The sequence below is a fragment of the Amblyomma americanum genome, chromosome 6, assembly GCF_052857255.1.
Source record: "Amblyomma americanum isolate KBUSLIRL-KWMA chromosome 6, ASM5285725v1, whole genome shotgun sequence".
Taxonomy (NCBI): Eukaryota; Metazoa; Arthropoda; class Arachnida; order Ixodida; family Ixodidae; genus Amblyomma; species Amblyomma americanum.
Window position 1 is genome coordinate 183,796,941 of NC_135502.1, and position 21,690 is coordinate 183,818,630.

Here is a 21,690-nt window from a genome sequence, read left to right on the forward strand (position 1 = left end):
TTTCCTTGTTGAGAGCAGCTATTCTCCTTCTCAGGTTACGGTTGCCCCTTTTTTGGGCGAGCTCGGTTTCTGCCTCTTTTTTCTTTTGCCACAGTTGTCTCATGTGGCTGTCAACCCAGTTTTGTTCCTCATCTAATCCCACTTCCTCCTCAGCTGCTTTGCACGCCTGCTTGATGCCATTGGCCCATTCAGCTATGTCGGTGATCTCCCCGCAACCCCCTCCGTTGGCGCGGAAGGACTGCCAATTGATGGATTTGAGGGTTTTCTTTTCCCGTTTGATGTTGACCCCGTTTTGGATAACGATTTCTATGACTCTGCGATCACTGCCTAGGTTCTCTCTCGTGTTGTGCCATGTAGCCTCAACGTCCACTCCTATCATGGCCAGGTCGGGGGAGGTGTCGTATGAAACGCTGTTCCTCTGCCTCGTCGGTGCGAGCGGATCGTTAAGGAGGGTTAAATTGCACTGTGTCATGGCGTCCCATACTTCCCTCCCTTTTATCTGGGAGTGGTTGTATCCCCATGCTTGGTGTGGCGCATTAAAATCTCCTACTATTACGAGACGCTGCTGACCTTGTGCCAATGCTTGCGCTTTAGCAAAGACCTCCCTGAAGCCGCACCCTTTCCTAAATTTAGGAGAGCTGTAGATGTTCAAGACTAGCAGGCTGCGTTCTTTCCACCTCTGCGGTATAATCTCCGTTAACACATAGTCAATCTGCGTGCATCCTACCTCACGCTGCATGACAGTGATATTTCTCTTCACCATGGTAGCAGTCTGCGTGTTTGGCGACTGGCCTGGGTACGTTTTGTATCCGCTCAGTTTAGCGTTTTTCCCACATTCTTGCAGCGCGATGATGTCGGGACCATCGCGTCCCGCAAGGTAGGCTTGGAGAACGTTTCTTTTTTTTGTAAAGCCCCTACAGTTCCATTGCCATATTGTGTTTGCCCTAGTGTTGAGTCTGGCCATGATTCAACCGCAGAAGGATTTGTTTTTGCTGTTCTGCCAGTTGGTCAGTTCTAGTTCCCATTGGAATAACTAGTTGGCTGAGCTGGACGGAAACTTGGTCTATCCTCTCCGCGTTACGCTGGGTAGCTATGGCCGCCTGTTGTACTACCTCTTTTAGTTGCTGCATGTCTACCTCAAGTTTGTCTGCCCTGCCCTCGTTCTTCGTAAGGCCCGAATCGGTCTTTTTAACTCGTTTTTTCTTTGGCGGTGCAGGTACCTGTGGCCCGGATTCGGACGACGTATCATCCATGGCCTCCTGATGCGCGGTTGTCTGAGTTGAGCTTTGGGCTCAGTGTTCTCCCTTTGCAACTCGATAATGTGATTACGGAGCTCCTGCATCTGGGCCTGTGTTTGCTCCTGGTAAAGTTTCCATTGCTCCTGTTGCTGTTTCATCATTTCGTGTTGTTGTTTCATTTGCACATTGAGCTCCCTCACTATGTCTGAGTCATGGGAATTCCCCGCTTCCCAGCCAACCTTTTTGGTGGGTGGTGCCCCTTGCTTCTTGGGCGGGGTTGGGGTGGCCTGCTGCGGTAGCCTCGGAAAGGATGTAGACCGGCGTCGCTCCTTGCTCGTGGCCCGAGTCTTGCTCGCGTCCCGCCTGCTGCGATGATCTGGTAGTTTCTTCTCCTCCTCCTCCTCCTGCTGCTGGAGCTTCTCCCATTGTCGTTTTTTAACAATGTATGGGGTTCTGAAGATCTCCTTGCAGGTTCTGTCGCCGGTGGGGTGCGGCTGGCCACACAGCTTGCAGGTGGGGTTGCAGTCGTGTCCCTCGGTTGGGTAGGGGATGCCGCAGCCTCCGCACTTCTCCTCGTTGCTCTCGCATACGTCGGATCGGTATCCCAGGTCTCCGCACTTATAACATACGTGGTACTTTTTCTTGTACAAATAACAGTTCAAGATGGCACCAAGACACTTGATTTTCCTTGGTACCTCATTGGTGGTGAATGTGAGCATGATGGTCTTGCTCTGTCCTAGTCGTCTGATCTCCAGCACCTTGGGGTTCTCCTCATGTTCTGCTATCCTCTGCTTGATCTTTTGCAGTGAGGTCGTGAGTCCTATTCCGTGGATGACTCCTCTCGAGAAGTCGTCGGGTACTGCCAGGTGAACGGTCACGTTAATTTTCCCTTCAATGGCCAGATGTGTGAGGCGTAGGAGCTTGTCTCTTGCCTCCGTGCTGGGCGTGAAGAAGACCAAAATGCCTTGCTTCTCGTTCTTGACGAGCTGGCACGCTTTGTTCCATTCAATCTTCGCACTTACATGTATGGCTTCGGTCAGGGTTGGTTCATCGTACTGTTTGACTACCATGCCTCCCTTGGGGCGGAAAATGATTCTCCAGCCATTCTCGGGAAGCTGGACTTGGTTCGAGGCGATCGATTTCTCCGCTTGCTTTTTGACGTTGCGTTTCGCTGATGGTGGTGGGGTGTCTATCAATTTCATTTCTTCTGAGACGAGCTTGGTTTTCCGTGCCCATTTCTCCTCGAGGTTGCATTTGTTGAGTACAGTGATCCAATCTGGGGCGTCGAGCTAGCCCTTTTCGGCGCTGCGACCTTCCACGGCGATATTCATACCTCCTGTTGGCTGCCGCACAGCTGACGCGGCGGCACCGGGGGCCTCGGTAAGCCTTAGCCCTCGTTAGGCATAGTGGCCGGCGTTCGGGTTAGCGCGTCGGCACACGGCTGGCAGACGTTTGGTTCTAAACAAGCGAAAAATCCACTTACGGAAAAAACGCTGGTGTCCGCAGAGTCCTCTCAACTTCCTATTGGCGATTTTAACCAGCTCTGGTCGATCCGACAACATTTGCCGCTAGAAATCACAGCAGGAAGACAGAGCCGACGTGACATACGTCCGCTCGCCACTGCCCCCTAGCGGCCGATCTGCTCCAGCGAGGACGAGGTAGAAAATATCGCGCGAGGGCCCTTGATCCACGATGGACCACCAACCCGCCTATGCTGATAAGAACGCACGATGTGAATTCCACAGCAGCACGCTTTTCCCTTCGCGGAGCGCGAAAATGTGCTTTGGATCGCCGGCTGGCTTTGGATAGCCCGCTGCGGTATCTCAGTGGTTAGCGCGCTCGGCTACATATCCGGAAATCCCGGGTTCGAACCCGACCGCGGCGGCTGTGTTTTTACGGAGGCATAACGCTAAGGCGCCCGTGTGCTGTGCGATGTCAGTGCACGTTAAAGATTCCCAGGTGGCCGAAATTATTCCGGAGCCCTCCGCTACGGCACCTCTTTCTTCCTTTCTTCTTTCACTCCCTCCTTTATCCCTTCCCGTACGACGCGGTTCTGGTGTCCAACGATATACTGCGCCATTTCCTTTCCCCCAAAACCAATTATTGTTATTATTAACGCCAGCTGCATGACGCCATTAGGAACCCTTATTCGACCTATGCTGTAGCGTAGACTTCAATCTTTCGCACGCTACTTTTTTGCCGATAACGCTACCGGTCAGGACAAGCAATTTAAGACATACGATTTGTACTGTAAACCTTGGCTCCGCCGCGAACCTTCAAGGCGTCAATGTGCAAGCTAACGAAGACGATGATAAGCGCGCAGTTGGAAACGTCGTCCTTTTCGCTGCGGCAGCCACCGACGTTGCTGAGTCATCGCTCGCGATTCAGCTCCGAAGAAGGTGATAACCACGTAGCAGTTTTTTGCAACCCCTATTTTTTTTCCCTTTAACGAAAGAACGGGAGAGAGAACCCGAGGACGCGGCGACGAATGATGATAATGCATCCCGCGTGCTAGCGGACCTCGACGCTTTGGGCGCGCAGGCATCATGCCTGCCAGCGGGTGCGTCGCTGACCACGTGACGAAGACGTCTCGCTGAGCGGCTCGCTCGTGTCTGAGAACGCGTTCCATTCGGTGCCACGCGGTACACAGCCTCGGTCCAAGACACGCCAGCTGCCCCTGCGACGACACAGCTGCCTTCGCCCGCCTTCTGTGCACTCGGTTCCTCTACGTGGCGGCTGCAAACCTTTGACCCGCTCTCATGGCTTTTGCGGACAATACCTGCAGCGTACCAGAGACGCCGACGAGCCAGAAGAAGTGAGTACGCGGCGTGATTAGAAATTCAGGATACTCTGCGAACTATATCAGAGAGAGTCTCGGTGTGTTCCAAAGCGTGTCTGAAAATGTACTTGCAAGCGCTTGTGTGACGCTATTGGCAAGATCGTGCATTTATTGCGGCTTCTGAAATCGAAGACGTGCCTGGAAACATACAATAAATCAGGTTTGGTTTGGCTTCTGGGGGTTTAACGTCCCAAAGCGACTCAGGCTATTAGAGACGCCGAATAAATCAAGGATGAACAAGCAGAGCACTCGGCTTTGAATCCTGAAAGCCTCTTATTAGACCTCTGTGGAGGCAGGCGTTTCGTGTGAAAGCATCAGTACTGTTTGCGGAGGCGTGTCGTTAGCTGCCTTATCCTCAGCGCAGCTCATAAAATCTATGCGTCGACACGATGCATTCGCTACTTGACTGGACCCGCCGCGGTGGCTCAGTGGTTAGTGTTGCTGGCTACTGCGCCAGAGTTCCCGGGTGCGAACCCTGCCGCGGTGACCGCGTTTCGATGGAGACTAAACGCAAAAGGTGGTCATGTGCTTTGCGATGTCAGTGCACATTTAAGAAGCCCGCGTAGTCAAAATTATTGCGCAGGCCTCCACTACGGAACCTTTCTTTCACTGCCACCTTCCTCCTGTCCTTTAATGTGCGGTTCGGGTGTCGACAGAGATGTGAGACAATTGCTGCACCATTTCCTTTCCTCAAAAAAGTTCAATTTTCTACTTGGCAGAGAAACGACAAGTCCAGCCTTTTATGGTTTTTCATGGGAGTGCAGCTTAATTAACATCAGTAAGCAATGTGTACAGAGAACACGTGGGCGCGTGCAAGTCAGTGCTTGGCACTCAGCAGCATCAATTCTCAAGCGCTCCCCATAACTGAATTGCAGGCCGCGTTTCTTCATTTTAAAGAGTTCCCAGTGGTTAGCGCTCGGCTGTTGAGCCGGATTACCCTTGTGTGAACCCGGCAACGACGGCCGCGTTTCGATGGAGACGCGAAGGCGTCCCTGGGCTGTGCGATGTCAGTGGACGTTGATGATCCCCAGGTGGTCGAAATTACTCCAGAGCCCTCCATCCACTACAGCACCTGTTTCTTCCTTTCCCCTTTCACTCCCACCTTCCTCCTTCCTCTTGTTGCGCGGTTCTGGTGTCCACCGAGATGTTAGATAATTACTGCGCTATTACTTTTTTTCAAAGTCGAATTTTTAATTTTCTTTGTAAAAAATTTGTTATAGGTCAAGCCCGAGCATTCCCTTGTGGATTGGTTGGTTATAGGGTTATCGGAAAATGAATGGAGCGGAAAATGTTTCACTTCTCTGTCGACTCTTGAACCGCGCCGTGACGGAAAAGGGAGAGGTGGGAGTGTAGGAAGAACGAGAGAAAGAGGTGTCCTAGTGGAGGGCTCCAGAATAATTTCGGCCACCTAGGATCTTCAAAGCGCACTCGCATCGCACAGCACACAGGCGACTTTTATTTTTCACCTCTATCGAAACACCGCCACCGCTGCTGTTACGTTGTGGAAAGTTAAGTGGCGTAGCAAAATACTGACCGACAGGGAAAAAAAATTGCTGATAGCCTAGCTCTGTTCTGCATCGGAAGAGTACATTCACTAGATGCGCCTTTATTCAAGGTTAAAGCTTGAGCCGTCATGGCGTTGTAGCGTCTCCGCCTCAAACGCCCAAAGCCCTGCATGGTTCGATATCCGAGTCTCGGGACATGTTTTTCTTTTCATCAGTGAGTGTGCGCGGGATTTCAGCGGCTCCCATGGATGCCGCCACCGAATACGTTGGTTAGCGGTTCAGCGCAGGGTCTGTTAAGGCGCGTTGACACTCCGTCGTAACACGCTCACGCGGGCTGCACGGTGACGTCAGCCCAAGCAAGACCCTATATAGTCCAACTGCGCTTGACCGCCGACGCGTTCGGCGGCTTCGGCGCACTCTGATTGTATTGGCGGAGACCTGGAGCACGTCTCTATTTCGCGGCGATGGCGCCAGCCGCCGCCGGTCTGGTCAGATCGGTTTTGCGCCGCGGCGAGGTGCGCGTTATGACGTCATGAGACTCCTCGGAGCACCGCCACGGCAAAGTCGCAAGCTCGAGGCCAGTAAAGCTTTCGCTTGAAAAAAAAAATTTGGAGGACGCTTAAGCTAAGATTTTAAGAGCAGGACGCGACAGCGTGTTGCAGCATTGCTAATGAATACACGGAACACCATCGTCCATCGGTGCGGCCCCCTGCCCGGACAATTTAAGGACAGGAAACATATCTTGCCGGACACTCGAACCGCGCCGTAAGTGAAGAAAAACGAAAATAAATTCTCTTACGGAAAGGACGCCTGTCTCACTGATCTCGGTGGAGGCCCAAACCGGTCCGCGACGTGAAGGAAAAAAATTGAAATGAAAATTGGTTTTAAGGAAAGGAAATGACGCGTCTCAATTTTCTAGATGGACACCCGTACCACGCCGTAAGGGAAGAAAAATCCCTTCCCTAACGGTGCGGTTCAGGTGTCCACCGAGATGCGCCATTTTTCGCTCACGGCCGAAGATGCCAACGACACCGGCTTTTCTGCGACACAAGCTTCTTAACACTGCCGAGTTACAACTGGAGAGTACACTTCAGCAACGCCTTAAGGGTATGCCGCGATAGCGTAGTCGTGAGGCCTTCCATTCTGAGCGTTCCATTCCACCTTTGAATAATGTTTCATTTGTTTTCCATTTTTTTACTGAATTGATAAATTACGCAATAAAAATTTTCTAAATTCGCACCACAAAGAATCGGCATTTAATTCTGAGCATTCTCATACCACTGAATCCCCTTTTTTCACTTTTTTTAAAGCAAAAGCTTTAGCAGGCTATGTCGGTGGTTTCGTGTCATCAAAACGAGTCCACAGCCAATGTTGGTAACTAGAAAGATAGCGTCTAAACGTGGTTATAATCGAAAGAGGATGATGTGAGAATGCGGCGCAAAAAAATTGGTGACGATCGGATGAATAGGCAGTTAGAGCTAAAAATGCGCAAAATGTGGCCGTGGCCAGAGCAAACGTGGCGCCAAATTTGAAACGTCGGAAGTGTAGTACCTCGGGACCGCAAGTGTGGGCGGAGCCAGCGCGCGGCGCCAAATTTGAAAAATTGGAAATAATCGTGGTGGGAATTAGACGAATTGCACAAATTCTCGAGTAAATACGATCAATAGAGGCAAAGAGTAGTTACTACAGGCTACGATTGTAGAGGAGGCGCCAATGCTTTCGCATTACTCCAATGCTGGTTACCGAAGTGATCTCGAATTTTCTAACGCGAAAGCGTTTAGGAGCTCGTGTAGCAGAAAAGCCGGTGTAGTCGGTGGCGTTGACCGTGAGCGCAAAATGGTGCATCTCGATAGATACCTGAACCGCGCCGTAAAGGAAGGGACTTTTCTTCACTTACGGCGCTGTACGGGTGTCCAGCGAGAATTGTGACAGGCGTCATTTCCTTTCCTTAAAGCCAATTTTCATTTCATTTTCCTTCCCGGGATTACGACCCGGCTCGGGTGTCCACCGAGATATGTGAGACAGGCGTCCTTTCCTTAAATTGTTCAACGGGACACGCGTCGCGCCGAACGGGCGATGGCGTTCCGTGCACGCCTTGGAAACGCTGCAACACGCTGTCGCGTCTCACTCTTAAAGACGAAGCTTAAGCATCCTCCAAATTTTTTTCCCATACACGGCGCGTGTAATGTCATTTGCAGGAAATGACAGGCAAAGTGAATGTAATTGCGATGTGACGTTTCCTGTCTACACGGCCATAGGAAATGTCATTTCACCGATATTTGCAATTGATGGCGATGTTCATCGGCAAACTAGGATGATGATAAAACGTAACAAATTATGATTTTTCCTTACGCATGTTCTGTTTATTGTTAGTAATATAATGCTAAAGATTGACATGCTATTAAAAAATATATTGGAATGCTAAAGGTCAGCAATAGTCCATGACAGAGCCGCTTAACTATCCAAAGCAAGACAGGCTGAAAGCCGCTTGTGATGCCTCCCGTAGTCAGCAATATGGAGAGCTGTGGAAATTGTGACCGTGACGAATGATGAGCAGTTCAAGCGAGCATTAATTGTTCTCCAGCTGCTGAAAATGAAACGTCGGAACCGGCTGAAGCGAGTGAGGCTTGCTATTGATAAATCCGCGAGGACTACGAGGGATTTGGAACAGCGTCTGCTTGCCAATACTTTAACGTCGGTCACTGTTTGGGCTTCTAATTCATCAGGAATCATCCGAGAAAGATGGGCGTTTCCAAGAAATGAAAACTGGTTTGAGGACACTCTGCCTAACCTGGGTGACCATCATTTTAAGCACGCCTTCTGCATGAGCCCTGCCACGTTCAGGTACGTGGTGGAATCGCTGCAGTCAGTCTTGCAGCGCCAGGTCACGAACATGCGCAAGCCCATTACTATGGAGAAAAGCGTTGCCGTGGGATTGTACCGCCTGTGTTCCAGCGCTGATACAGGGCAATTGCACATTTTTTTGGCATTGGCCGGCCCACTGTGAATACTGTATTCAGAGAATTTTGTTAAGCAGTCGTCAAAAACCTTGAGAGCACCTGGCTGCACATGCCACGGCAGATGGCCCAGCCCATGCGGGAGTGCTACGCTGTCACTGGTGTTCCTCAGGCCATCGGCGCGCTAGACGGGTGCCACTTCGCCATATCATCGCCCAAGAAAGATGCAGCAGACTGTTACAACTATAAGGGCTGGTACGTTCTTTTATATTGCCTTTGAATTTTATATCAGTGCAGGGATAAACAGTAAATGACTAAAAACGGCATTAACCAAGAAATTCTTGTTTATTAGGTACCGCGACATTCAGGTTTCCTTTTAAAAAAATGATTTGTTATACAGAATCATATGCAGTATGTCTACTGATATGCAGAATGCTGTATCAGCTCCTTCACTGACAGATAAGCATTTTTTTCTGCACATGATAAATAGAACACACATCCTCAATTTGTTTGTTTTGCTTGATAAAAGCTAGCGTTTGTGCCTTTTTTCTCCTTCATAGTAATGCAGTAAACATTTTCGATAAACCTAGCAACCCAAACTGAAATACTAGTTGCTTCAGGTAGACATTCCGCTCACAAAAGAAAGCGTCGACCGGAAAAGCATCATTAATTAGTGTTTTTCAGGTGTAAAAAACATTCCATAGGAGGAAACCGCAGTAAATCCAAATATTTCTCTATATACACTCCTGTCCTCAGTATTTCTAAACTTGGTTCGAACCCGACCGCGGCGGCTGCGTTTTTATGGAGGAAAAACGCTATAAACGCTAAGGCGCCCGTGTGCTGTGCGATGTCAGTGCACGTTAAAGATCCCCAGGTGGTCGAAATTATTCCGGAGCCCTCCACTACGGCACCTCTTTATTCCTTTCTTCTTTCACTCCCTCCTTTATCCCTTCCCTTACGGCGCGGTTCAGGTGTCCAACGATATATGAGACAGATACTGCGCCATTTCCTTTCCCTCAATAACCAATTATTGTTATTATGATGTTGCCAAACTGATCAAAACTTTTTAATTTACTTCAGACGGTTTGTGCACCATGCTGATAAACACTTCTTACATGCAGGCACAGCATCATACTGCTGGCGATTGTCGATCACCAGTACCGGTTCCTCTATTTGAACGTGGGAAGCCCAGGCAGATGCCATGACGTCCATGTGTATGGGCGGTCCAAGCTGAGGAGAATTGTGGATAGTGACCGCTTCAATTCTCCAGTCTCCGTCATTGAAGGGACACCTATTGCACCAATTATTCTGTGTGACCAAGCCTTTCCACTCACATCCCATTTGCTGAAGCCATTTTCAAATGCCCCATGCGGTTCGAAACAAGCTCTCTTCAACTACAACCTATCCAGGTCGAGGGGAATTGTGGAAAATGCATTTGGGCGAGTGAAGGCACGCTTCAGATTCATTATGAAGAGAATGGAGTGTAAACCGTCAAATGCAAAGCAGGCCATTAAGCCGTCCTGTACTTTTCACAACATCTGCGAAGCCTTTTGAGACAACGTGGACGAGCAGTGGGAAGACATGCACACATTCAATGCACTGTACCAGCAGCCGTCACACAACAGTGATGCATGTACTGGAGACGGCCAGGACGGGAGGGCTGCACTTGCAGAGTATTTCTGGAAGCGGGCCCAGTAAATTTAGTGACCCATGAGGAGCTCAAGAACGTACTTTATTTCTAATAAGGGAGTAATTACTGATTGGCATCCACCCAAGTGCAGCCATACGGCATTGGGTGGATGCCAATGAGTAATTACTTCCTTATTACAATTATACTCCACCTTGGGGGATTCCCCTATTAATTTTCCCTAATCGTTCTAATAATTTTAAATAGATATAAAGATATAAATAACCCTACTAAGAAAGCATTGCATAATTTATTTCTTCAGAAATAATTCCTGAGTTCTTCGCACCCAAGTACAGCTGCTCACTTGTATGTTTTTGCAAATTTGTTTTTTGCACTTCCGTATTTTCATTATGATTTTGTGCTTTTTGACTGTCCTGTTTTTGTGAAAACTGCAACCCGACTATGTGTCCGCTTTTTAATTTTGTGTATGTAAAGATTTTCAACTGTATCTGCTCCTTTTTTTCTGTGCATGTAACGATTTTGAACTGAGTCTGCCCCTGTTCCTTGTAACGGCTGCCTGGGCCTCGTCAAGCTGTATACCTACAGCTTTTAGTCCAGGCAGCCAGCCAGAATTTTCTGGGAAATAAATGGAATTGAATTGAATATGACCATACTTTATTTCTCCAGATATTTGAGGAGTGAATTCATCAACTGTTTCTCGGTGGCTGTTGATTCCAGGAGAATTTCCATCTCCATTCTCCTCAACTCCGTTTCTTCTCTCCGGCTTCTTCTGAGGTCGGCGTACAACTCGCGATTTGTATTGACAAGGTCTTGTAAGAGGCTCTTTTGTGTGGCATGCCTGCTTGGCTTCGCTGTTTGGTGGCTGTTTGGTGCTGGTGTTTGGTGGTGGTGTTCGGTGGCTTCGCGGTTTGGTGGTGCTGTTTGTAATCTGTGGTCTGTGCTGGGTGCTGCCAGTAAAGGTGAAGAGGGTGAGGGAGGGCTGAGGGTTGGCATCTCGAATCATATGGTGGTGGCGTAGGTGGCTCGGAGACTGCAGCCTGAGTCATCGACGACTCGTCATCAGCTGGTGACGGTGGCTCCTGCTGTATGCTGTCTATTAGCTGAAAAAGAGAAAAAATTGTGTGCGAAAAGCTGGCTTGCAATGACTCTCCTGGATGTTACTAAGGAAGTGAAACACAGCTACGTGTTGCATGCGTTCCTTCACCTCAGCGCGCATAGTGTGCGCATTTCTATATCGAATATTCTATCCTACCCTAGCATTATGTGGCTTTGACATTTCTCTTATGCTCTTACCATGCCCAATTTGAATTCATGTGCACAGTTTTACCCAGCCACAAGGGGTGCTGAGGGTGATGAATCAATAAACAAGCCACGTTTATCATGTGCCATTCCACCAGACGAACACCAGAGATCAATGTGTCATATACCTGGGAATTATCTTAATGGGTTTGCAGAAGCCCTGCATTATTCTACAGACGTGTACTTACCATTTCGACAGACACGTTTTCGTCATCCACTTTTTCATCCATCAGGCTGCTATCGTTGACGGGCAGGCGACCAAGAGAGCGGGCAATTTCCTTGTAATAGCGCCACGTAATAGCGCGTTGACCAGTTGTCTTGCGGCTGTTTCCTGCAAGAAAGGTATGCGATTTCTGCAATTTAATTTATATTCTTGACAGGACTCTACAACATCACTGGTACTAGAAAAGCATTTAACTGTTGTTGGTATGCTGTCTGGTAGTGATATTTGCCCAGGAATGTATTGTATTCATGCCACTTGCACAAGAACTTGTCAAATGCAGCTTTTCACATATTTCGACACTTGAGCAGTTTCAAATGAAATTAATTTGCCCGAGTCATAAGAAAACGGTGGTCGTCGGACGCATAAACAACAAATAAAAACACTGTGAAATGAACTAGTACTTCGAGAGCAGTCAAATTAACGGGTCTTGTAATAAAAATTAAAAACAAATGCATTAACGATGTGTTTGCATACCCAGCTGTATTAAGTGTATCACTACAATGTAGCGGCGCATGTGCTGGCGGGACAAAAGGAATCTGAGGACAGATTGCATCACAGATTACTTAAAATAAGCGCCGTGTGAACGGCGAGGCACAGGCCGATTGTTCTTCAGAGCCTCTTTTAAAGCGTGTGCGCGTGGTACCATACATTGTACCGACCGCTGAAAACGGCACGCACACGGTGACGGCGCCTTGTAATGTAGATGGTTTGGTTTATGGCGTTTAATGTTCCAAAGCGACTCAGGCTATGAGAAACGCCGCGGTAGAAGGCTCCGGAATTTCGACAACCTAGGGTTCTTTAACGCTCACTGACATTGCATAGCACAAGGGCCCTGCCATTTCGCCTCCATTGAAATGCGACCGCCGCGGCCAGGATCGAACCCGCGTCTTTCAGCAGCTGAGCGCTTGTAATGTAGGACGTAAGTTTTCACTTACCGGTACCTGTTTCCGACGTTTTTGCACACCTTGCGCGCGAAGACATTCGGCCATGGCGACGTACACCTGCAGGTTGCGCTTCTCCCGGCGCAGATCGCCGATATGATCTTCCCAGACTTTGAGAAGTACGCGCGTTTCTTCATCGGTCCAATGCGCCTTCGGCTTGCGATTTTGCGCTGACGAGGCTGTGCAGCTGTCTTCCATGGCAGATGGCACGCGAAAATGCAGTCACACCAACCACGCTTCGTCCGCACTGTCAATACCGAGAACGAGTTGTAAACAAACATGGCCGACAGGGACCGTCGGTGACTGGGAAGAAGAATATAGTTGTACAAATTCCTTCAGACATCCTGCTGTACGTCAAAAAAAGATTTCAAATATATTATATAATATATATTATAGTATATAATATATTATACTATATATTATATATATTATATTACATATTATATTATATTATATATATTATAATTATATATTATTATATATATTATATTATAGTAAAAGTTTTTATTGTTTATATTATGTTTTCACTAATCAGTTTTGTAAATTTTCATGAAGTCGCTGTCGTCGAGATTACACAGGTCGCGCGTGCATCAGTTCGGGAAACTCATTCACTGGGCGAATGTCATTAGCTGTGAATCCCATTGACTGTGCCCGTGTAGCAGCAAAAAAAACGCCATTCAAATGTAATGTCATTCGCTGAGAATGACATTACACGCGCCGTGTGACAGGGGTATTAGACGACGGCCTTTCGACCGAATGTTTTAAGTGTTTTAAGCAGTGTTTAAAGCAGATCAGTGTTTTAAGCAGATTACATATTCCGCTATCGCGTAATATGTAATCCGATTAAAACACTGAGAAAAACGAGTGTATTAGCAAGACCCCCCCCCCTCGCCTCTGTGTAGCGATTTTTGCAGAGCTTTCAACGCAGAAGCGCGTAGAAATCAGCGCCGCCTCTTGAGTAAAGATGCACTTTAGGATGCGAGATACCTGTTTGGGACGCCACTAGATTTGAAGGCACTAAATTGAGGTGCGCACTCTGGAATTTAAGCAGTAGTCGGAAACAAGAAATTCGCCACTAGGCAGCAGCACTGTCCAGGGTTTCGTAGGGTGTCTCGATGCCAGCGCCTGGTGAAGACAACTTAAGCGACGCCGCCATATTGAAATAAAACTAGCCTCTCCCATGCACCGCGAAATGATCGACCGGTAGCCCAGTGTAGCTCTCGCTGCAAAAGACCGTTCAAGTTAAAGCACTGTGAAGCGCGCCGAGAGTATGAACGGCGCCGTTACAGGCACTAGCGCCGCTGATCCCGTGTGATTCAATATGGCGGCGCCGCTGAAGTTGTCTCCACCCTGGCGGAGCTGGCATCGATGCACCCTAGCGTTTCGGCCTGCTGAGCCAGGAACGCTGCCTTCCGTGAAAAAAGCGCAATGACGCGCCGCAGCTTCTTTGCCAATGTGGCGAGCTGTGCACGTGCAGAAAAATTTGGCAGACACACTTCTTATGTGCGGGAATGGGAAAAATTTAGTCCACCTCGCTGCACTGACGCTCACGCACACAAAGGCGCGTATGACACCACCCGGAACGCTTTACGAGAAACGATTGCATCACAGTTTTAACGCCACAGCGTTAAGGAGCTCGTGTCGCAGAAAAGCTGGTGTCATCGGCGTCGGCGTCTTTGGCCGTGAGCGAAAAATGGGGCATATCGGTGGACACCTGAACTGCACCGTAAGAGAATGGATTTTAACGCGACAGCGTTGATTGATTGATTGATTGATTGATTGATGGATTGATTGATCGATTGATTGGTTTCTTGATCGATTGATCGATTGATTCATTGATTTTTCCTTTACGGTGCGATCCGGGCCTCCAGCGAGAAATGTGAGACAGGCGTCATTACCTTTCCTTAAAAGCAATTGTTCATTTCATTTTCCTTCCCTTACGGTCCGGTTCGGGTATCCGCCGACATATGCGAGACCGGCGTCCTTGCCCTAAATTTTCCAACGGGCCACGCGTCGCGCCGAATGGGCGATGGCGTTCCGTGTACTCCTCGGCAACGCTGCGACACGCTCTCGCGTCTCCCTCTTAAAGACGAAGCTTAAGCATCCTCCAATTTCTTTATACAAAAATTGCATTTTAAAAGAGAAAATAGCGTAATACCTGTCCCACATCTCGCTGGAAACCTCAACCGAGTTTAAGCGGTAAAGGTAGTCTTGGACGGCATAAAATGCAAGGTGCATAAGTCGTCTGTTCGAATCCCTGTCGCAAGCAAGCTTTCAAACCAATTTTACTAACGCATGTATGTTATATGAAACGAGAAGTCGTATTTACTGCCTGTATCACTAATGTCGATGGTTACCCAATTCGCGCCGCATGGGAAGAGAAAAAGGAGGGAGTGAAAGAATTAAGGAAGGCAGCGGTGCTGCAGCGGTAGTGCAGTGGCGAGCTCCAGAATAATTTCGACCTCCTGGGGATCTTTAACGCACAGTATCATCGTACAGCACGCGCGCGCCTTTTAAAGCGAAAGCTTTACTACTCCCATCAGTCGCTTCTTCGCCGTGTGCGCCGTGTGCACTGTATGTGCCGTGTGTGCGCGGTTGACCTTGAACCGACCTTGAACAACGCGACAACTATGACGTCACTCAGCAGCTGCCGAAACCGAGCGCTCGCCTATGTTTCTATAGGCCGTCAGCGTTCATTGTATTCATTGGCGTTGACAACCTCCTAGACTCCGGTGATTTTGAGGACAGGAAGGGCATAACTGGCTCCCTGGGTTAGTGGGCGCCTCAATCATGCTTTCAGGTACGTGGCGGTGATAAGCGAGAGAGATGGGCTGCGGCACTGCAGCAATCAGCCGCCGCGTTAATTCGGTGACCAACCTCTCGCGTTCAACAGCCACTTGTCAGGGAGGCAGGGTGGGCGCGCCGGCATTACACCATACGAAGCGACCTCGGAGTGTGCAGAACGCATTCAACGTTGCAGACGCCAAGCCGTATCTACTTGCCCCATGCACCACAGCTGTCGATCTCTGACCTGGTTCAGCAGTAGTTAAACTACAGCTAATTTGTAGTGTTTCGCTTACATCGAAATGCTGCCGCTGCGGTGGGGCTCCAGTACCCGCGTTCCAACCCGACCACGGTAGCAGCGTTTCGATGGAGACGAAATGCAAAAAAGCGCCCGCGTGCTATGCGATTTCAGTGCACGTTAAGGATCCCCAGAAAATTGAAAATTTGTTTTTGAGGAAAGAAAATGACGCAGTAGCTCTCATCTCCGTGGACACCCGAACCGCGCCCGGAAGGAAAGGACGAAGGAGGAAGTGAAGGAAGAAAGGAGGAAAGCGGTGCTGTACTGGAGGGTTCCGAAACAATTTCGACCACGTGGGGATCTTTACTGTGCACTGACATCGCACAGCACACGGGCGCTTTAACGTTTCGCAACTTCGCAGGGAGATAATAATAATATTAATTGGTTTTTTGGGGAAAGGAAATGGCGCAGTATCTGTCTCTCATATATCGGCGGACACCTGAACCCCACCGTAAGGAAAGGGATAAAGGAAGGAGTGAAAGAAGAAAGGAAGAGGTGCCATAGGGGAGGGGTCCGGGATAATTTCGACCACAAGACCGGCTGCGCACGTTTTTCTATTTCTATTCTGAGAATTCTATTTGTATTCTGAGAACAGAAAAACGTGCGCAGCTGGCCTTGTGTCACTGTACACCTGTGCTCAGGAATTATCACTATCGCCATTCTGTTTTGTGTGTCTGTCTTTTCAATTGAGATTGGCTGCCACTGTATTTAAGTGGTGGAAATCGACTCAATAAAAATCAGTTGTAAGTTCAGCGCCGTGTCTGTGCATTTTGTCTCGTCCTTTGTCCACTGCGCTGCTGGAAAACAAAAACCGCGCCTTTAGCGTTTCGCCTCCATCGAAACGCGGCCGCCCTGGTCGGGTTCGAACCCGGGTCCTCCGGCTCAGTAGACGAGCGCCTTGGCCGCTTAGCCATCGCGGCGGGAAACGGTTGCGTCATCATTTTGGTTCGAATGTTGTCGAGCAAACTTGCAGACACGGAGCTTAGCACGTATTTATTTTACCTCACGGGCTTTACACTTGGAATTTTGGGTGAGGGATGGGGGTTGCAATATTTTGCTGACAAAATATACCACAAAGTAGAGAAGTGCAAAAGTACAGAAATGTATACACGTTGGACTGCAAGCAATTATTAAAACATGAAAGAAAACCGCATTATGTTTACACACAATGATCATCTGGGTTTCATTAACGGGCACTGAACTCGCGCAGTACACGGGCCTCTATAATTTCGCCTCCATGGAAATTCGACTCCCGCGGCCGGGATCGAAAGCGCGCATTTATGGTCAGCTGCCGAGCGCCGTAACCACTTAGCCACCGCGGCGGCCCTGTAGCCGCACTGCGTTGTGAACGCATTTGACGTAGTATAATATGGTTGCATGAAGGAGGCGACTTCATTTTTGAATATTAACGCGTCACTTATGGTAGCAAAGCAGTCCGGAGGACTATTCCAACACGAGTGTTCTGCCAAATAGACTTTAGAAGCTTCGATTATTATGCTGGCGACGTGAAGTGCGCATTAGGCGTGCAAGTGGCAGTATTGACAGATGATGGCTGTATTAGTCTATTTAGTAAGCAAAAAAGTGCGATATTCCTACGTGTCGGTGAACTTGCTTCCGATAAAGATAAGTTGTTCGTTGCACTATAATGGCGGTTGTAGTCGTGAGAAATAAAACGTGCTGCGCGTTTCTGAACTACTTCGAAGATATGGGTTAAATAAGCCTGATGGGTTGGTGACCAGATAACCGAAGGATAACCTAGTGCAGGACGAAGAGAGCGAGAAGGAAAGAACTTTAATTTGCACCCGTCGAAAATGACGGCGGAGAAGGCATTAGCCTAAACCCCCATTCATTCCCCAAACCGTCGGCCGAAATCCCATGGGAATTTGCGGCGGAGAGGGCGATACCCATGACTTTCAGTTGTTGTTCTGCTTCGTGCTTGAGCAATAAGTTATCTCAGGATTTTAGATTTCTATTCGGGTCGTTATAAAAAGGGCAAGTCCAGACCATGTGGACTAGATCTGCGATGCTATTGCAGTGCGTACATTTAGGGTTAAAGGCTACCGGATGCCATTTACTGTACAGTTGAGGGTTTGGAAACACCCCGGTTTGCAATTTTCTCCAAATGATTTCCTCTTCCCTACGGAGGTGTTTATCTGCTGCTGGATAGGTTATACGACCGAGCCTATAATGAGTAACGATTTCGTGGAATGCTTCGAGTTCCTCACCTGCAGGGAGGTGTTCCTTGCGTGGAGGCGGCGCGTCAGCGGCGATTGACCGGAAAGTGAGCCCTCGGGCGATCGCATGCGCCTTCTCGTTCCCCCACAGGCCCTGATGAGCCTGGGAAAGATCAGAGATATTAGTTCTGATGGTACTTGCCCTATGTTAAGTATGCGAGCTTGCGGGTAGAAACAGGCGCGCTACGAAGATTTCTGTGCAGGTGGCGAAGCGTGCGCGATTCTTTTGATAGTTGTGTTGTTTGGTATGTTCCGCTCAAGAAATATGTGAAGTCAGATCAAGGCCTAATTACTTACGGTAAGACGTGCGGGTTAGCGTGATACTCTTAAGGGAATAAGTAAACAGCGAGTTTGAATGCTTCCGGCTGAGTGTCGCGATTTTACGTTTGTCACTATTGAGTGTCTTTTGAAATGATGTGCGCCATTTAGTTATGTATACAAAGTCCTGCTGAAGAACGACATCATCAGTGGCTGTGCGGATTTCACGATAAATTATGCATTAGAGGGAATATGGAGACGAATGATGTGTATAGGATTGCCTGAAGTGAAGGTGCTCGGCTTGCTGTGGTCGTCATACGGCTGCTTCATGATGTCACCCTGTTTCTCTTGCCGTACCTGGGATTTTCTGTACCGTCTGCGAGTGCAGACTAACGCACATGCGACGCCGGCTTTTCTCCTACTGGGTCTAGTAATGTTTTCGCTTTAAAACTCTTTTTAGCAAGAGAATTCGAGGCTCGCAGGTCCCCTGGGTCTCCGCAGGACCCCACTCATGGTCTAAGCGTTTATGTGATGTTGGTGCATGACGTACGCGCCCCGTTTGATGGCGACCTTCCGCCTGTCCAGGTCCATTGACCGGAATAGGTCTCTGGATCAGTCCTCCCAGGTTCGGAGAGGCACCGGCTCAGCGGGGTAGGGAATGCCGGTCTGGATAGGAGAATGTGCGCAAGGGTGGCCTCGGTGTGGGAGAGATGGGCTGGTGTGGGTCGCCCACAGGTTAACTCTGCAGCACACGAAATTAAAATTGATTTTGAGGGAAGCAAAGACTGCTGCGGTCTCTGGGTGGGCTCCCGAACCACGAGTGATGGAGGTAGTGGAATGGCAGCGAGTAATTTTTCTCATTCCATTTCCATATTCTCTTTCGGTTTCAAACACTGTTTGTTCTAATGTCACGGCTGCGCGTGAAACCGTGTGAGGCCTCCATGCTCATATAGCTATTCTAGCACCTCGCGGTTTCTTAACAGCTTTATTCATGCAAAAGAATTTGTCTCATTAGCACGAAATCCGGCGTCCGCTGTGTACGGCACGAAATTCGGAGGATGTCATAACACCGGTGTACAGTGTCAAAACACATGCAAACGAACACGAATGATGAAACGCAACGTATTATGGCCTTTGAAATTCATGGCTCATAATCATTCTACCACGTATAATGGCCCGGCACTTCAAAAAACGTAACGTAAGGTGTATAGAGTTGGCGCAAAGTACACGTAGTCATGGTGCGTAGTCATCGTCATGAGTAATCACTTTGCAACCTATAATGACTCAGCACATTGCACGTAACGTAATGTAAGTTGAATAGTTATTTATTTACTTGCAGATACTTCAGACCACACATATACACGGTCCAGACAGGAGGGGCATCTGTGGCAATGTGTAAATTCATATATAAGAACATGACAGTATAAAAATAAGAAAATGTATAGAAATCACTGAAGAGGAAAGGAAAAAAAGAGAAGAAATTTCATAACAAGCGAAATACAATCAACAATACAGGAATTGACGCTACAATTCTTAGGCAAGGTCGCTTGCTGCGAAAGTATGCGAAGGCAAGGAATAGGTATATGCAAAATTCCGCAAGTGCGCTTTCCAACATACATATGCCGCCAGAGACAAGATGCCCGACTTGATTGTAAAACAAACTGCAAAGGCTACAAGATAAGAGCTAACTATGTGAATAGAATGTGATGATGATGATTGATTTTTATGGCGCAAGGGCATCTATGGCCAAAGAGCGCCATGGAACAAGGTATTTTTCAAATTCTCAAGGTGGGGTCGAAGACCCATTTCCCAAGCATTTCACCCTAAATAAGCCGAGCACCAGACCAGGGGAAAAGCTTGTACCCATTGTGTCACCGGTGGGTACCCGGCGGCACTGGGGATCGAACCCCGCACCTCCCGCATGCGAGGCGGATGCTCAACCACTTGGCCACCGCTGCGGTGTGAATAGAATGTGAGGAACTCATTTTGGAAGAATAAAACAAAAAATTAGTCGTTCTTGCTTCGTTCCAGCTGGAAACATATGGACAGCCATCTTCTCTTGGGCAATGCGGTCGGTCATGCAAGAAAGCGCTTTGAGTAATTTTGCTTATACTCTATTCCACTCACTGAGAGTTCTGGCGAATCTAGAAGACAGCTAGTGAGGCAGGCTGTTATGTGTCTTGTCTTTCTGGTGAAATGTGCCTTTGCGCAACCCGGAAAGTTTAACTTCAGCTTACGTGAGATGTAGTGGCACAAAATTGCGAGCCGGCTGAATTTCCGACGACATTAGAGAGTCTATGTTATTTTATGGCGTCAATAAGGAAGGAGAATCATGTCTTGTATATTTAGCAACAATGTGCCGAACAACTTTTATTTCAACTAGCTCGAGCTGAAATATATCCTTCTTAGTGTGCGGATATCCCATACGCAGGTCTGGCGCCAAGTCGTGGTCATGACTCAAATATTTTAAAACATGGCATGACTGAGCACTTTACGAGTAGGTTAAGATGTATAGAGTTTGCACAAAGTAGTATGTGAAATCATGCCTTGTAGTCATGATCATGACTCAGTCATTCAGCAACGAAGCATGACGCAGCACATCAATGCTATCGCATTTCAAGCGTAAGCAGTCTTATATGTATCCGCCGAATTTCTTGTTGCACAGGTCCCTGTTCTTACCGCGATAGAGTTAAAGGGAGCCTGGGAAGAACTCCATCCATTCTTTACGGTTATATCACTCGGTAAAGATGGCGATCTTAGCCCTGCAGTGAGCAGAGTGAGGCTGATGATGATGATGATGATGATGATCATGATTATGATGATTCTGTTCCCCTTTCTGGCTACGCTAACCTTTGTTCGGAATACATACTTCAATGTGGAAGCATTGGAGGGCTGATTGAGCCGAAAGCACGGCTTCGCCGAAAAGTGGCAGCGTTAAAAAGCTCGCGATTATTCGAAGCGTTATAACGTCATGGAAGGCGGGAAAGTGCGAAATGTTGAAAAGTAGTAGACACTATTATTACGTATTAATACTAGTCACTACCAGGCACTGAGAGAGAAAAAAACTATATTGCCAGGAAGATAGTGATCTTGTTTGGTTAGTTCAGCCGCTCCAGGTGCCCGGCAGTTTAAGTCTGTCGGCTACCTCCCGCGCACTTCCCATGGCCCTGGACTGAACGTCCGGGTGCGGGCTGGCGAGAGCAGCTTTCATTTTCCAAGCGTGGAAGATGTGACTAGATCTGCTGGAGGCGGATTCTCTATGCAGTCCCAGATTATGTGATCTAAGGTGCCAGGCTCGCCGCATAGCTGACAATACGGATTTACCAAATCGGGAAAGATATTGGAATACGTCCACGGGTTTGACTGCGACCGCGTTTGCAGCCGCCTCCAGGTGCTAGCCTTTTCTCAGCTGAGCGAAACGTGCGGAGGAGGCAGGCTTGCTCTGAGCTCCCTTTAATAGTTGGTT

The 21,690-nt window shown here is 48.4% G+C and overlaps 1 long non-coding RNA gene across 2 annotated transcripts in view; it reads left to right on the forward strand.

Annotated features, from left to right (window-relative positions):
* The first annotated feature begins 3,594 nt into the window (after window positions 1–3,594).
* LOC144095068 (uncharacterized) overlaps window positions 3,595–21,690 on the forward strand; it is a 103,564-nt gene continuing 85,468 nt past the window's right edge. For both annotated transcript variants that reach the window (XR_013306694.1, XR_013306693.1), the window contains exon 1: window positions 3,595–4,053. This is a non-coding gene — a long non-coding RNA (uncharacterized LOC144095068). The remainder of the gene's footprint in view (window positions 4,054–21,690) is intronic.